The sequence below is a fragment of the Myotis brandtii genome, unplaced genomic scaffold (assembly GCF_000412655.1).
Source record: "Myotis brandtii unplaced genomic scaffold, ASM41265v1 scaffold85, whole genome shotgun sequence".
Classification (NCBI taxonomy): domain Eukaryota; kingdom Metazoa; phylum Chordata; class Mammalia; order Chiroptera; family Vespertilionidae; genus Myotis; species Myotis brandtii.
The window spans coordinates 595,759-614,372 of NW_005371454.1; the positions used below are offsets into that span (position 1 = coordinate 595,759).

Consider the following 18,614-nt stretch of genomic DNA (forward strand, 5'->3'; position numbering starts at 1 on the left):
ATTGGCCCTTGTCATTTACCTATCTTGGGTGACAAAGTTCTGTAAAAGATTAATAAGCTCTCTTTTAACAAGACCCTTTAGCATTAACAAATAAAAGTCTTTAAACTATGCTGAGGATATCCTTTTTCACTTAAAAAGTTGGCTCCACTAGTGTCTATCTAATTGGAAAATAATAAGTTCCCAGAGTTGAACTTCATTTCTAAATATTAAGCTCTTGACAAAATTGCAAAATATTTGGTTTAATTGAAATAATTGCTTCCTGGACTTATAATCATGAATTATTCAAAGTTCTAAAACCACACATTCACTAACTGTATTGAGCAAATAGAGAGGCATCCCTGATTTTTTAGGATGAAATATGCTGCTTCAAATCAAATGGGGCTAGCACCGTGGTCGGCAAACTGCGGCTCGTGAGCCACATGCGGCTCTTTGGCCCCTTGAGTGTGGCTCTTCCTAAGCCTTAGGAGTACCCTAATTAAGTTAATAACAATGTACCTACCTATATAGTTTAAGTTTAAAAAATTTGGCTCTCAAAAGAAATTTCAATCATTGTACTGTTTATATTTCGCTTTGTTGACTAATGAGTTTGCCAACCACTGGGCTAGCATATTCACTAACTTTTGAAATTCAAATCTTTATCTCATTGAACTATTGTATTAATACAATAAAAAAGGAAATTACTAAAGCACAAAGCATCTTAATTTTTATCTTCTGACAACTGGATTGTCTAAATTATAATTAACAGTACTTTCTATATAGAATAACACATACATGATATAATTGCAATGATTATGAAGTGAAACGAAGAGCCAAGAATTATTCCTTTTACACTTAGTTTTTCTGAATATTACAAGAGACAATATCATTTGAAAACTTTATATTCGTAACTTGTATCTTATTTTGATTAATATTTAATTACTTGGGTTGATTTTGGAAGTTTAACTTTTAGATCACCTTCAAACATGAATAAATTTTAAATTCTATATCATAACTTTCAGTATGTCAGTCTCTCTGGAGAAAATTGCTGTGTTCATGACTGAATTTTGTAAAATATTCATGAAACTACGATGACATCATGAAAAAGTCACTTTTATTTCTTAAAACTGAATCTTGATTTCTTTTAAAAATAGCTGACTTTTCTAAAATGAAATGTTATTACAGAAGTTCATTTTTTTAAAAATCACTAAAAAAAATGTAAATGGCTATCAAAACTATTCAGTCCAGGAGTGACAGACCCTTAAAGAAAGCTCTCTCACATCTGCACTATAGTGAAAACCCCAAGGTAGGAACTTAGATTATTGAATTTAATTTTTTTCTTCTTTTTCAATATATGCATTCAATGCTATAAATTTCTCTTTAAGCACTATTTTTGCTGCATCCTACACATTTTGACAAGTTTATTTTCATTTCCACTTAATTCAAAATATTTTTAAATTTCTCTTTCAGATTTCTTCTTTGACCCATATGTTATGACAAGTATGTTTTAATCTCCACCTATTTGGGGATTTCCAATTATCTTTCTGTTATCAATTTCTAGTTCAATTTCATTGTGGTCTGAGAGCAGACATTGTATTCTTTCTATACTTGAAAAAATTTAACATGTGTTTTATGGCTCAGAATGTGGTCTTTATCAATGAATAGTCAACATGAACTTGCGAAGATTGTGAATTCTGCTGTTCTGGGATGAAGTAGTCTATAGATGTCATTATATCCAGTTGATTGATGGTATTTTTGAGTTCAGCTATGTCCTTACTGATTTTCTGTCTGCTGAATATGTCCATTTCTGAAAGTGTTGTTGAAGTCCCCAAGTATGACTGGATTTATATATTTCTCTTTGCAATTGTATTTGTCTTTGCTTCCTATAGTTTGACTGTTTTTAGGCACTCACATAAAAATTATGTATTCCTGGAGAACTGACTTTTTTTTATCATTATGTAATGCTCTTCTTTATTCCTGATAACTTTCCTTGCCTTGAAGTCTACTCTGTCTGAAATTAACATAGCTACTTCTGCTTTCTTTTGATTAGTTTTAGCATGACATATTTTTCTCCATCTATTTATTTTTAATTTATATGTGACTTTATATTGAAAATGAGTTTCTTGCAGATAACATATAGTTGAGTCTTATTTTTTTATCCATTCTGACATCTCAATCTTTAAATTAGTGCATGTAGACTATTGACATTCAAAGTGATTATTGATATAGTTAAATTAATATCTACCATAGTCATCACTGTTTTCTATTTAACCTTACAGTGCCTTTCATGACTTTAACTGAACATTTTATATGATTCTATTTTCTCTCCTTTCTTAGCATACCTGTTATGCTCCTTTTTTTTAACTTTTTTTTAAACTTTTTTTAGTGGTTCAGGAATTCATTCTGATGGGTCAGAGTTAAAGAAATACCAGTTATTAAATATTTTGAATAGCACTGTTGTGAGAATCTAACCACCCAAAGATATTTACTCAAATTGAGAAGGCTAACCCTTATTTTGTCAAACTACTGTTTGGAAATCTCTGCTATTTTTTAGATGGCCTCTTATTCTAAAAAAAATAACTTTGTTTTCTAGCCTGCTTGAATAATGAGGAAGATAAACTTAGCTGTCTGACCTTGTAGGCCAGAGACTAGATACACCCATACTCTCAATGCCATGCCAGGTGTATTTTTTTTAAAATATATTTTATTGATTTTTTACAGAAAGGAAGGGAGAGAGATAGAGAGTTAGAAACATCGATGAGAGAGAAACATCGAACAGCTGTCTCCTGCACATCTCCCACCGGGGATATGCCCGCAACCAAGGTACATGCCCTTGACCGGAATCGAACCCGGGACCCTTCAGTCCGCAGGCCGACGCTCTATCCACTGAGCCAAACCGGTTTCGGCCCAGGTGTATTTTTTAATTGGAAAGAACTGTGTTATTTTCAAGGCCACCAGCGAGATAACCACTAAGCACACATAGGGCTGGCTTTTTAATAAAAAGGGAAGTTCTGCTTGTAACTTTGCCTAGAATCTGAAAGGCATTTTTCTCTGGGCCCACACATAATAATGAAGTGTGACTCCAAACTCTCCAAGCATTGCTTGATTTATTCCGGTTCTCTGTAACAAAATGACTCAAATTTTTTGTTGATTTTTTTCCTAAATAGTGCTTCTATACTATGATTACTATAACTATTACTATGACTTAAAGTTATTGAACCTTGGTATATTTCTTTTTTTTAATATGTTTTCTTTTATTTCAGAGAGAGGAAGGGGGAGGGAGAGAGGGATAGAAACATCAATGATGAAAGAGAATCATTGATAGCTTCGACCTGCATGCTCCCTTCTGGGGATTGAGCCCACAACCCATATATATATATATATACCTTGTTTTATACATGAGAAATCTGAGGATTGGAGGGGGTAAATAATTTACCTGAAGTCACATGGCTTCTTGGTGGCAAAATAAAGATACCAGTTCAAGTTTATTTGACTCTCAAATATGTGTTAATAATACTGAATTATACAGCTTTTCCAGTCAGTGAATGAGAGACAGAGAAAGACAGACAGAGGCAAAGAAAAATACAATAGCTTTCATAAGTCAAACTAACAAATATTAAAATTAGGACAACATCCTATTTATGAGTATAATGTAAATGACATGCATAAATAAAGAATGGTATATGTTTTACTTGATCTAGTAATTTTAACAGGATGAAAATGGCAATGCAATGTAGTGCAATCCATTTGGAAAGCAATTTGATAACATATACTAAGTATCTTAAAATATTATTAAATGAAACTTCATTTAATAATATTTCTAGGAATGTTTCTGTATAAAATGTAATTAAATATTGAAAAATATACATGCATGAAGTTAGTTGAAATCTGGTTTGTAATAGTAAAACATAGAAAAACCTAAAAACTTAAAAAATGAAGAGTATTGGTAATAAAAATGGTGTACCTTGATTAAGTATTATAAAGTCATTTGATGATATTTCTAAAGAATTTTTAAATAGGAAAAAGACTTCTGTTTATAATACCAAGTAAAAAGTAATACCAGGATACAAATTTGTGTTTATGCTATATTACCATATTTATGTAAAACAAAAAAATCTCTACAGAGATATGAAGGAAATACATTCAATGTTATAGCTTTACTTTTTGTGGTACACTACAGTTGAGTGTCTCAATTTATTCTCCTTTATAAGTTCTGCATCAAGAAAATTATTTTGATTAATCCTCATCATGTTCATCAGATTTGTGTACCGCTTTATATGGTTCTACTATCTATATGAATGAGCTACTCATTATTTGCTTATAATTGAACTTTCAACACAGAAGATTTTAAGGTAATGTTGCTCTCTTTGATATCATTTATCCAAATAGATAATTCTATTATCAGACAGTTTTGTTTGTATAGTACAAATTACCCATGGTCCATATTTGTCAATGACTTCTTCAAACTTTATTTATATCATGTGATAAAATTAAATATTGTTATTGTTATCAGGGGGGTGCTCTCTGTGTCCCCACCTGTTGTGAGTGGAAGTGGGCTTCTTGGGGTGCTGTAGGAACAAGAATTTCCTGAAGTTCATAAAGGAGGATCAGGTATTGTGGAAAGCTTTATCGCTGAGACAACATTAAGGGAGTTCCCCTTCAAGGTCACATCTCCTTCCATCCCACCATGAAAAAAGTCCCATTTTGTCTTTAACAGGGCACTGCTCAGAGTTTTTGCCCCATATCAAAGCACAATCCAGTCCAGCATATGGCTAGGTTAGTTTATGTTCCCAGCTGCAGTCCATTATGTTTAGGGTTCGCATGGCCATGGGCCACGTGGCTTCTAGGGCCACATAGAAGCCAACATGGGTCACAGAACAAGGGAATGAAAGAAAGCAAGAGAGAAGCAAAAGAGAGAGAATTCCTTTGTCTCTGGGGATTTTAACTAGGAGCATTACCAATTAAGCCTTCGGGGTTTTTGGAGCTTGCAGTGGCTCTGTACCCACTAGCCAATTGTCTTTCTTTCCAAGTTAGAATGGTAAGTACCTTCCCTACATCACCTAGACATCACTGCACATGTGCCCATCTCCCCACTTCCCCCAGTGATCTGCAGGGAATGGACCACTCCACAGTGGTTCCCTGTGGAGAATGTGAAACTGCAGCTTCCCAGTGGAGTTGCCCAAGTGACCATGCTTAAAATGTCTGGCTTCCCCTTTGCTCCTTTTCTATTATTAATATTAGCTAGCTAGTTACAACAGTAACAATATTAGTAATAGAGATAGGTCTTTTGGGGAATATTTAGTCATATAACTTTAAAAAATATTTTACTTGGTACTAATTATCACTTAATTTAACTAGGAAGTTATATTCAGATATTGATGAAACTACAGATTTGTAACTGAATTCTATTAAATGTAAACTATTCTGTATAATCATGATTTAAGGTTGTAAGTATGGATTCTGGATACACATTTCCAAGCTAAGTAATTTGAAAAAGACACTTAGGTTCCCATTGCCTCAGATAGCTAATTTAAATTATTGAATTTTATCTATCTTGTAGGATTGTGGTAGGAATTTACATAGCTAATATATTTAAGACAGAACACAGAATAGTTCCTGGTAATAATAAAAATGTTTAGTGTTTGCTGTTACGATTATTGATCCCAGTTTTCAGATTCATTTTGCGCTCAAACATCTCTTAAATGTTTCTCTGAGCTGCTGTCAGTACATCTGTAATTCTTCCCCGAGTCAAGCTACTTATCTTTTTTTTTTATTCTGTTGGAGGTAATTGGAGTAGTGATTCTTAATTGTTTACTTTTCTCTCAGCATCCAATAGTGATATAGATGCTTGGCCATTATTAAGAAATGACAAGGCCTCACCTTAACAATGGTTCTCAACTTGAGAGCAATAAGCCATACTGACCAAACTGAATAAAATCAGCAGATTCAGCCCTAGCTGATTTGGCTCAGTGGATAGAGCATCAGCCTGCAGACTGAAGGGTCCGGGTTCGATTCTGGTCAAGGGAACATGCTTGGGTTGTGGGCTCAATCCCAGTAAGAGGTGTGCATGAGACAACCAGTCAATGATTCTCTCTCATCATTGATGTTTTTAGCTCTCTCTCCCTTCTTCTCTGAAATCAATAAAAATAAAAAATAACAATCAACAAAACAAAAACCACAACCACTGGGTTGTATTTATATTTTTTTAAAAATCAGGAGATTGAGTTTACATTTCTAGAACCCCAGCTTGGGTAGGTTTTTCCCTGCTAACTTACTTTTTTTCTATCTTAAGAATTCTAGTTTCTCTCCCCTATTACATAAAAAATGAAGAAAGTGAATCTATTAAAAAGGCTGTTCCCAAGAGTAAATAAAATTCATCATAGCTGGGCTCTAACCTGTCAGAAGAAACTATTTTCTTCATTATTCTTAGAGTGAAAAAGCCTTTTCCCAATTCTCTTTCTCTTTCCAAGACAGCATTTTTTTTTTTTTTTTTTTTTTTTGCTTTTAACATTAAGGAATCCAGAGCTACATGTAGTTGGGAACCAATTTCATCTTAGAAGCACTTAGAGAAATCTTAACTCGTTCTTGAACTTGTCCTTTCCTCTAGGTGTCAGGCTTCTTTCCTGCCACTTTGCCCCTACTGCTCCTGTGAAAGCCAACTCAGCCCAGATCACTTTTTTCCACAAGCCACTGCACTATTCTTTCCATACCTCATCCTGGTGAGGATGGCCCTCACAAAGAAATGTGATGGGAAAAATAGTTTGCTTTCCATAAACAATGTAGTGGTTAGAGAATGGCATAAACATGCAATAATATCTCCCTGGGAAGTTTACCTTGGCTGCTCAAAGAGATCCAAATATCTGCTATTAAAGAGATGAAAATCATGAATGTAATCATTGAATCAGACTCAACAAAGTTGTCATGGTTAGAGGTTAAGGGCCTTTTCAGGTCTTTCCCGGGCATGTGCACAGCCCTGCACATGCATGTGTTTCTCTAGATCCCTACAATTATGTCAGCTTTGCAAAGCTCACTATGGCTATCTCATTCCCCAGATTCTCCTTTTAAAGATTTGGTCAGTTTCTTGTTTTCCCCAACAAATATAGCCCTCTTAGGCAGCATCAGTGTTAAGCAATTGCTGATTATTCTTTTTTTTTCTTTTTTCTTTTTTGACACATGCCTTTAGATAAGGCCTTTTCCACTGAATTGAGTTCTGAGGTGAGTCAAATTGCAAGAAGCCTTGTATACAAATGGGTCTTTCCCAGGGACCTCCTAGAGCAATGGTTCTCAACCTTCCTAGTGCCACGACCCTTTAATACAGTTCCTCATGTTGTGGTGACCCCCACCCATAAAATTATTTTCGTTGCTACTTCATAACTGTAATTTTGCTACTGTTATGCATCGTAATGTAAATATCTGATATGCAGGATGTATTTTCATTGTTACAAATTAAACATAATTAAAACATAGTGATTAATCACAAAACAATATGTAATTATATATGCGTTTTCCGATGGTCTTAGGCGACCCCTGTGAAAGGGTCGTTCGACCCCCAAAGGGGTCGCGACCCACAGGTTGAGAACCACTGTCCTAGGGAGATAAAATAGTGGCAATTTTCTGGGGAAGGGGTTTTCTGGAAACTGTAAACCTTTTCTATTTCAAGTGCCTGCTAGGCTTCTGGTTTTCACAGCTATTAAGGTTGTTGAAGCTGCTGGTTGTCAATGTCACTTTGGAGGTGTGGAGAGGGGGATGGGAATAGGGAAAGTTTCATCACCACCAAACTCACTGTTCTTTCCTAGATTCAACTGCTTGTCTTGACCGGATGCTCCTCTCATTATTTAGCTTAATTTTCAAGGTTCTGAACAAGTTGATCTTGAATATTTTGTCCAGTATTCTTTTGGTTTTAGTGACTTTTTACTCACCCTTGCTCCATTATTCCAGAACTCCCACCCTTCCTCTTGCCTTTTCATCTCCTGCTGGTATCACAAGTTGGTCAAATATGTGAGCAAAAGATAAATAGCAAGGATTCCAGGTAATGCAGTCCACAAAATCAGTCTTCTGGAACAAGGGGAAAGGAATGGACTATGTGTGGAGGGACAGTTATGTGGGGCGCGGCTACAGTGTTTTGGACAGGTTCAAGCCTTGGACTGAGGAGAGGGCACAGTCCTCTCATTGCCACGTGCAAGTCCCAGCTTGGAGGGCAGGGCCCTCCTAGCACAATTATAGCCAACAGCTGTAGTTGTAAGCTTGAACCTATGATCCTAACACGTGGCCCCACGTGCCTGAGTGATAGAGTTCAGGTGCATGTAGTTGAGTAGGATTGAAACCCACGAGAATGTTGTAAACATCTTGATCACGCCCCTACTTTGCCTCGTGGCATCTGCTATAAAATAAAGACACGGCTTGTGGGTGTTGGCGCTGTCCATCAGAGGAGCAGCATCCCACAGAGACCCAGCTTTCATTCTCTTGTCTATCTTTTCTAAGTCTTTTACCACCCCCACTCAGGGTCACTGAACCAGGCTGAGCTGACATGGCACATAAGGTGCCCTGGGGCTGAGTATGCCATGGCCGTGCTGGCTCACCACACAGTTAGGGAAAATCGAGTACACCATTGTTATGGAAACTGATGTGTAAACCAGATGCCAATTTCTGACTTCACAGTCAGAAATACTTTTCACAAGCACTAGAGCACTTGCAATTAAAATGACTAGGGTATCCAATCTCTGTACACGGTAAGCAAAAGTATAATCAGCAGGCCAGCTGCTTGCTTGGTATGAAATCAGAAAATACAAGTAAATATTAGTGTCTGGTTTAGTTTGCTAACAACTTTCTTGCTTGAAGTAAGAACATGCTTGGCATAGAGCCACCTTCTCCATGCGAAATACTTGCATGGGCACTGCCAATGGTTTTGATTTTTACAAAACAACATCCTCCTTTTCCTATATTTTCTCAGCTGAGTAAACTCCATTCTTATGGACACCATTTTTCAGATGTGCATCTTCTCAGTTAGATTAAAGTCTAACCCAAATGGAGATATTCTTCTCTTCTTAAATTTGTTTTCTATCTCTTCAAATTATTTTTCATTCACTGGTTTCAGGCTTAAATTCTCTGAAAATTATTTTCTATATTTTAGAGTTATAGGGTAATGTAATTTCATATTTATTTTGGAAACTGTCTATATTGCACTGGTTATGTGAGACCTTGTGTACTCAAGAAGATCCAGAAATTTATGATGAAGAAGATGGGTATCATAAAGGTGTCTATTAAACCAGGCTGAAGAAAGCTGTCTGGACCAAATGAATCCCTATTAAGTTGTCTAGAAAACTTAACATAAAAATTTAACAAAATATTTTAAAAATCTATATTGTATGTTTTTTGGGGGGAAAGGGGACATCTGTAATTCTTTCAACAATAAAAATAAATTTAAAAAACTATAGACTATTAAAATATGAAAACTAAAAAATAAAATAAAAACAAAGTTATAAAATAGTTTTTATAAGTAAGCTTAGGCTAAATATTGCTATAAAAACTTTCAACAGAAAAATCTCTGTGGCTTACTACAATAAAGACTTATTTTTCATTCAGTTTATGTATATATTATGGGTCAGATGCAACTTTGTTTCAGGAGCCCTGCCTAAGATATTCCTGGTCTCCTAGCAGATAAAAATGATATGAATAGTAAGGCATATTCTGGCCATGAATGCTTCTTCTCAGAAGTGACCCAGCTGACTTCTACTTACAAATCATATGATCAAAACAAATAATATGGCCAAGTTTAAACCCATGGTACAGAGAAATTTATTTTTCCATTGGGAGAGGGAGACAAAGTACAGAGAAACATGGTAAATATGTTTGACAATAAGGCAATGTTTCATATTCTCCTATTCACGTACCTTGAAACCCAAAGTTATGTGTCTTTCCATCTATGATACCTACTACATTCATTTTATCAGGACTTATCATAATTGATTATTAATATGGTGTATTAATTGAATGTCCTATAACATTTTTGAGACAATTAAGGTCCCTGTGGACTAACTTAGTGAATAAAGAGTTGACTTCGATCTGAAGTGAATTAATAGAGTACTGCTAATCTATGTCCTTTCCCTTTTGAAAAAGAACAAAATTGTTGCTAGATTATGAGCTGCACACCAAGCCTGTATTGATTTCAAGCAAAGAAAGCATGCTTACAACAGTAATTAGATTTACCATAATTCACTATTACTCTTCACAAAATGTTTATCTTATACTTAGTCAAAACAAGGTGTGATCATGAGGATGGAACAGAAAGAATCACCTCTTCACAATAAATGCACTCTGGCTAACTTAAGTGAACGTAGTTATTAAAGAATCTTCAGTAGCTTACAGAGTCTTGTGAGGCTTAGAGAAAGTCTGCAGTGGTTCTCAACCTTCCTAATGCCGCGACCCTTTAATACAGTTCCTCATGTTGTGGTGACCCCCCAATGTCATTGTTACAAATTGAACATAATTAAAGCATAGTGATTAATCACAAAAACAATATGTAATTATATATGTGTTTTCTGATGGTCTTAGGCGACCCCTGTGAAAGGGTCGTGCAACCGCCAAAGGGGTCGCGACCCACAGGTTGAGAACCGCTGGAGAGGCTAGCACTCTAAACTGAAAGATACAATTGTCTTTAACTGGAAAGTGCTGTTGCAGCTTTGAGAGCAATGGCCACCAGCAGTAAGACAGAAAACTTAACTTTATAGCCACTACTACACTTGCCAGCACCAATGCCATTTCTGTGACAGCAAATCATCCTTTCTTCTGAAAGCTAGATGCCTCTCCTGCCAACAAAGACAAATAGAAGAATGGAAGCTCCATACTGGTCCCATTTTCTCACACTTCTCAATTTTGAAGCAAATTCATTCATCATGTTTCTGAACCATAGAGTCAAGGTCATATGCCTGTTCTTAGCTGAAAGGGAAGTTTGGAATATCACATTCTGGTTTTTATGTCTATGAGCTACATAAGCTTCACAATGCAGGAATTTCCCCCAATAAAGTAAAACTATTATTACTTAAAATAATGACATACATGGAAGTAACTTACTAAATATACAAGAGAAAACTGAAAACTAAAGCTGCAAAAAGGAAGAGAATATGAAATTAAATTATTGGAATAACAAAACTCTGGAAAGCTTCTACAAAAGGAGATAAAGCCTTACCTGAAAGCTTTGTTCACGGGGTGAATTTAAAATAAGAGAACTGGTTGCATGTATGTACAATTTGACCTTAAACTTGTCCAATAGAAAACAAATGTAGACTCAGTAAGAAAAAACTTTAATCAAAAAGATTATTGCAAAGTGGTTGTTACAATAAGGAAAATGTTCTGACCATAAAAACTACAAGCATCTCAATAATTAGACAAGAGGAATTTTTTTATAGAGAGGAATAAACAAATTGGGTATGGGCAAGAGGTATGAAAAAATGGAATCAGACAGTAGTTCAGGGAAGGTTTTATTCTGGGTCCGTCCTATTCTCAGGAGAAGCTGTTAAGGAGGGGCTGTATGCTCCCTCAGGCTGAGGGTGGGTCAAAGTTCAGAGACCTGGGGAAAGGAGAGAATCTTAACCAACTTTTGATTAACATCCATTTTGTTCTGATTGATGGGGGAGGGTAATAATTCATAAGACATAGAATGGGAATTTGGAGGTCTGTGTTTGGTCTTGTCAGAAGTAAACACGGGGAGGATTTGTGTGTCTTACCTAATTCATATGGAGAAGAGTGGTTCTTTGGAGTAAGCCCTTCTCCAGAACACAAAATGGTGGGGAAGATTCCTTTAACTTTCACTGTTTTTCAGGAGCACAGATTCAAAATTGTCAAATCCCTTACCCTAGCCAAAAGAGCATAGAAACTTCACCCCTTCCCTCTGGGGCTAAAGATTTACTCTCTAGATAAGTTAAGCCAGATAGAATATGTACAGGCACATCTGAGGACAGGAGTGAGATGTCATAATAAAAATAGGGGAATTAAATAAAACCTGAGAAAGCCTAGTTAGTCCTGTAACTGATTGCATGGCAGTCTTTTCATCATCCCAGTTGACTGATAAGCATCAACTGCAGATATATATTTGATTGTTACTTTGAAACAGGTTTTTTAGATAGTCCTCAGACCCTTGAATTAGCTTGAATAATTTTGATTAAATAATTATCTTGACTTGGTCATTGTTTTGTACAAAGATTTTCCTAATGGACTTTGTAGTCAACAGATATGATTTTAAAATTCTAACTATGCTGTTTATTCTCTCAGTGATTTTGGACAAGGGTTGTGGACTGGATTCCCCAGGTTACAGAATGTGACATGGATTTTTGGAGGCAGGATGTTTACTAAGAGTGCCCTGAGGAACAACGCCCAGGGAAAGAAGGATTGGGTAGAAAGAAAAATCCAGCTTCAGTGCAGGCCCATTGGAAACCCTGACCATTCCCACAGGGAGCGTGGCACTGGAAAAACCCTTCAGAAATTTCCCAAGATGAGCCAAGATAGGTATTTTTGTACTCAATTTTATTTATTTCAAAGGAGTTTTAGCAAGTACAGAAAATTCATTTGATTGTTTGATAGAACAAGGATTATGTTAGCATAATGTATTGACATGGATAGAATTATTCTGAGGCATTCTGTAACACAAAGGTAGCAAAAATAAGGAAATAACCTTTCAGAGAAAGGGATATTTTCCACCTGGGAATTTTACACCAGGATGAGAAACTTAGCCACCACTATCATTTAAAGGCTACCCTGAACACTTTGAGATATTTGAAAATATTTTTAGGCCTCGTTGACTCTCTGACAATGCTTTTATATTTTGAGGTCACAGGAAAATTGGAAACCATCCTGTATAGCACTTGCACTTTAACTTGCAGCTTATAAATGACCATTTCTGGGTGAAAACAAGGCTTTGTAATCAACAGTCAGTTTTAGAATGTGGTTTTGTTTTTAGAGGATGACATGCCATAACTACCATTAATCATTTATTCCATCATATTATAAAAATAAAATAATGGTTTTGTTTTTTATTCCATGACTCTTAAGATCAAATAAGACCAATATTTAAAAGAAATGAAATGTATTCTGCAATCATTGCTCTTGCAGATACAGAAATGAAAAGTCCTCACTCTAAATATCAACTATTTCCAAAAATAATTAATAAATCTATATACTGACAAATATTACTTGATAAACTCCTACACAAAGCTGTTTTGAGAATTATGATGAATTTTACCTTAATTATAAGTTATAGTCTCTGCCTTTATATTATTACCTAATTATTCCAGGCCCAAAAAATCTGATAAAAGTATAGTTCAAAACCAATATGTATCTGTCAGGGTTCTGTGTTGCAAACTGAAACTGACTTTGGCTTGCTTAAGCAGAAAATGAATGTATGGCAAGGATATCTGTCAGTTCACAGAACTGACAGGATGTCTGTAGAACCAGGCTTAGCAAATGAAAACACAGGGATGCTTGTATAAGAATAAAATGAAAACACAGGGATAGTTGTATAAGAACAAGCTTTTTCCACTACTGCTAAACCCAGCCCCTTTTTTATATGTTTTCATAGATATACATCTAATTGTTTCTTTCCTTCACCTTTGTGACACTTTCAGAATTCAGATTCCCGAACCACAGAGTTAAGTTTTGTTGGTTTGGTTGCCAAGGGCAGAGAGAGATTCTCTTATTTGGCCTTCTCTTTCACAAAGATTCCCATTATGGAGAATTCCTCCAAATGAAAAAAGAAAATTGGATGCTGGGAAATAAAAAAATGGCAAATTTTCACTACAAAGTGGGCATCATGAACTTTGTTGGAGTCTGGTGGACAAGATGAATAAAGATGGAGTAGCCAGGAAAGGGCTTTGTGGGTGAGGAATGAACTAACATGCACTTGCACAATGTTGAGCCCTGAGGTCAATAGAGAGGGGCAAGGCTGAGGAGAGGCAGCCCTTGGCAGTCCTGCATGCATCAGAAACCCTGGTGGCTGCAATTCAAGGACAAGTGATACTCTACAAATTCATGACATGCTTTAACCCCCTTACTTCTACTGCTCTGAGTGAGTACATGTCCCCAAATCATGGTGGGCCATTCTTCTGCAACCTGCTCACAGAAACCCTGGTGTTTTGTGATCTTCATAAGACCAGGGAGATCACCTGGGCTAAAAGAGGTTCCTTATTTTACAGAGGACAAATCTGATGCTCAGAGAAGGGGAATTATTTGAAACTGGTAAGTCAGCAACAGTCAGATTCAGAACCTGCCAGCTTGGCTTCAAGGCTAATGCTCAGTCTACCAATTTTGTTAGGTCTGTCATATGCTAACTACACCAAAGACCCTCATGTAGACTGTTGTTCCGGTCCTCACTTAGACTGTTGCCTTGGTCTCCTAAACTGTCTGTTTCCCTTGAGTCACTCCAGCTCTCGACTGAGGTCAGATTTATCTTATAAAGTAGAAAAAGTGAACAGGTTTTAACCTGCAGTGATTTCTCAAATGAATGAAGTTCAGACTCCTGAGCATAATTGTAATTTCCGGAGTCTTGGCTGCCCCTTGGGCCTTGTCACCTGCAAGTTCCCAACTTTTATGCAGGTATTCAAGTACTGTCATGTCTCTTCTGTTGTTTGTAGTTGCATATGCTTTACCCTTTTCCCATAATTCCCTCATCCCTTTCTTTCCTGTAAACTCCTTTGCATTTCAAAAATCAATCCAACTATAAATTTCCCAAAGAAGATGTTGTTGAGTATCTCAGATAAGTAGCATGGCCTTTTGTGTGGCCCCATAGCATCCTCATACACATAGCCATTGCAGTCCCAATTGAGTATATTTGTTTAAATGTGTCTCTTCCTCTCTATATTGGAAATGTCTATGACATATATTGTATATTCACATCCAAGTCAGTTTTTGAAAATACCAGGCATTCAATTAGTAATTCTGAATACGTAATTGAAGCAATCCACCTGTATAGTTTCCAAGAACTTCTTCTATGGGCCCAGAAACATGGACTTGGGAAATACATTCTATGTTTTAATCTAAAATTCTCCTGCACTGATTGCAGATTATTTTCACTTTGGAATTCTAACCCAATTGCAACTTCTTTAGCTTTTTACAAATCAAAGGGTAAATGTTTCACTTAGCATAATGCTCTCCAGGTCCACCCAAATGGTAAGAGTTATTTCTTTTTTATAGTCAGAGAAAGATAAATATCACATGATCTCACTCATTTGTGGAATATAATGAACAACATAATCTGAAGAACTGAAATAGATCCAGAGATATAGAAGCATGGAACAGACCATTGAGCCTTGGAGGGAAGGCAGGGGAGGTTGTGGGGGTGGGGAGTAAAAAATCAACCAAAGGACTTGTATGCATACATATAAGCACAACCAAAGGACACAGACAGTAGCGGGGGAGGGCGGGGACATGTGCTGGGGGGCAAGGGAGGGGCCAGGTCAATGGGGGGAAAAGGAGACATATGTAATACTTTCAACAATAAAGAATTTAAATTAAAAAAAGAGTAAATGTATCCACAAATGTAATTTTGTCATCATTTTTATCTTGAGAATAGATTCAGTTCTATACATTTTTATGAAAAGATGGTTCCCCAAACTAATCTATTAAGACTCTGAGTCATGTCATGAGAAATAAGGCTTACGTAAAACAAAATATGTACTACATAAAACTAACTAGTGTAAGACTTTTTTTAAATATAAATTTTAGAAACTTGGGGCACAATTTAAATTATAACCTATCAGTGTTCTTTGTGCTAAACCAGTTTAGTATGGTAACCATTCAAGAGAGCTGTCAATAAGAACTAAACTATTTTATCCTCCTTTTTCTTTTTTTTACTTCCTGATACTAACTTAAAGAAATATGTAAGGAATAAAGAAGAGGAAGAGCAAAGAGCAGTGGGAAATTACTCTGCCAATATGAGCACCTACGACAATTCAACGTCTCAGTTATTGACATTTCATAAGTATGTAGATTTGAGAAATAAAGATTTTACAGGAGTAATATTCAGATTCTTGAAAAGCAGGAATAAACTTTTAACATTTCAGTAATAAGTGGCTTATGTCACCCCATCAGAATTTGGTAATATAAGACTAAGGCCAGTTACAACACTAAATAGCACATGACATGAAAACCTCATTGATGGGCTTGTGAGAGCTCTTAAAGGACAGCTGTGCTCCCGCTGCCTTTCCATGGAATACAAATCAATTGAAAATGCCATTTGAGCATTGCACTTTAGTGAATATTAAATATCAAATGCTTCCCACTGCTGGCAGTAAGTGGTCCACATTGATTTTTCCCCTTGACTCTACTGGCATCCTGCAAATGAAGCCTGTCTCTGTGGACTTTTACTATGTGTGTTAATATGCACCATGGGAAGAATGCATCATATCAGAGCCCCAACCCTGTGAGAGCAGTGTGTGGATAAAGAACATTTGCTCTTAGAACCACAGCTGGCTTAGGAAAGTATGATTCCTGCCACAGATTTATGTCTTATCAAAATGAGTTTGCATCTTTGGAGGTCTGCATAATGTCAGATCTATGGCTTTTATAGAAACACAAACTGTTGTGATAGAATATTATGAAGGGATAATCCTTGACAAGGTTGCAAAGTATAGCACAGATCATTGATTCTCAGACATGGAAGCACATTGGAGTCACCAGGGGAGTTTATAAAACGATGCCTGACTGGACCCAACCCCCAGGGATTATGATTTAATGGTGTGGTGGTGTGGGCTGTGGCCTTAGCAGCTGGATTTTTAATTGCCTTCCAAGTGATTCTAGTGGGCAGTCAAGGCTGAACACTACTGATGTGAGAATATGTGCTGTCATTCAAGTTTAGAGAAGGCATTCTCCCATTGAGATGGTTACTGATTATGATTGTATTTGTTTATTCCCTGGATCACTCACATTCACATTCACATGCTTGTTTGCTTGATACTTGGCCTCTAGTAGTGAGTGAGTGTGTGTGTGTGTGTGTGTGTGTGTGTGTGTGTGTGTGGTGCACATTTGGGAAGGGAGCTAGTCACTTAGAATGTTTTGCTTTGTTCATAACTTGCTAATAAAATGAGCATAGAATTTTTCAGAAAACTGTTGGCAACAGATGGACATCTCTTTAGACTATTGGTATAAAACTGGACTTGATTGTCAGGTTTAACAAAGAATAAGTTGTTCATTAAAAATAAATGGTTTAGTGTAGCATGAAGGGCTTAGTCTACTACCTGGAATTCACAATCTGGGGGCTCAGCAGACCACAGAGGATGATGGTCTAGAAGGGTAGAGAGACCCTTCCACCTCTTTCCAACACTGTCTGGCCTACTTCCCCCAGAATCAAAATATATGCTGACCCAAATGAGCCTTAGGAGGGTCACAACTGAATCAGATGATTATTCTAAAACCACATAGATTGGGGTGGGTGCAGTGGGAGAAGGAATTCAGCAGTCTAGCAACACTCCTAGTACTGTAAAGACATGACATACTGCTTGAGTCATCATGAGTCATGGGTGAAGGATGGGAGTGGAGGAGCGGGTCCTCCAGGGATACGCCTTAGGCATCCTCCAGCTTATCCATGACCCTTCTGGGTGCTCCTACTTGCTCATTCCAACTCCTTTCTCCTGTTCTCTCTCATTCATTAATTGGCTTTCTATGCTTTCACTTTCCAGGGTCTTCCAGGCTATCACATCTGCCTAAGGAAATCAACTTGGCCCATTAAGACTTCCAAATGTGACACTTTTGGTTTTAATAAAAGTAAATGGCATGTGACTTTCCCAGTTACTGTTGGTTCTGTCCTAAGAGGTAGTGGTGAGGGGATTCCTTTGGTCTCAAGAATAAGGTTTGGAACAGTGAAAGGCTTATACTTGGTTTCTTTTTCCTTAAAATGTCTGAAATCATTCCTATCTCAACTTTCAGGAGACAGTTTCTTTTCAAATATTCCCAACTGGACCACAAAAGACATTCCTCTACTTTATCTACTTTGACTTTGACCTGATTCCTAACTGCATAGTATCTTTTTATATTAAGAGAGTGTTTCTCCTTTCCCTGACCTGGTGATGTTATAAGATATCTTGTATTAACTATTAATGAAGGGCACAATGCCCAGATTGCTTCTCTCTGACCTCTAAATCCAATGTGTCTAAATGAGGCAGAGGGACCTCAGTTCACCCCACCACACTGCATTCTCCACAGAGCTCACTATTTCTTACCACTGATGTTTACTTAAAGGTGTAGGGTTCAGGAAGAATGAGAGAGGATAATAAAGTACAGCTGCCTACTACTCAAAAGAAATATTATATACCCAATCTAAGTGCAGAAGAATAAAGCCTCACTTGAAATTTTAACAGTAATAAAAGGTTCCACAACTACTTTTCTACCTATGCTTCTGTAGCTAATAATGATGACAAATGTCTCTTGGTACTCTTTTGTAGGAAATAAAAAGCCAATAATTAATCTGCCATCATACACCCAAACACAATAATAGGATTATCACTAAGCATAGGGTCCTGTAGAGAATAGGCATCTTATCTAATAAAAGAGAAACATGCAAATTGACCATACCTTCACTACTCACAAGCCCCGCCCACCATCCTTGCCCACCAGCCAATCAGAGCTACTATATGCAAATTAACCCAACCAAGATG

At 36.7% G+C, this 18,614-nt stretch overlaps 1 long non-coding RNA gene across 1 annotated transcript in view; it reads left to right on the forward strand.

Annotated features, from left to right (window-relative positions):
• Positions 1-15,320: 15,320 nt before the first annotated feature.
• The window catches only part of LOC106724504, a 22,331-nt gene continuing 19,037 nt past the window's right edge, over positions 15,321-18,614 (forward strand). Inside the window, exon 1 of the long non-coding RNA XR_001360318.1 lies at positions 15,321-15,331. This is a non-coding gene — a long non-coding RNA (uncharacterized LOC106724504). The remainder of the gene's footprint in view (positions 15,332-18,614) is intronic.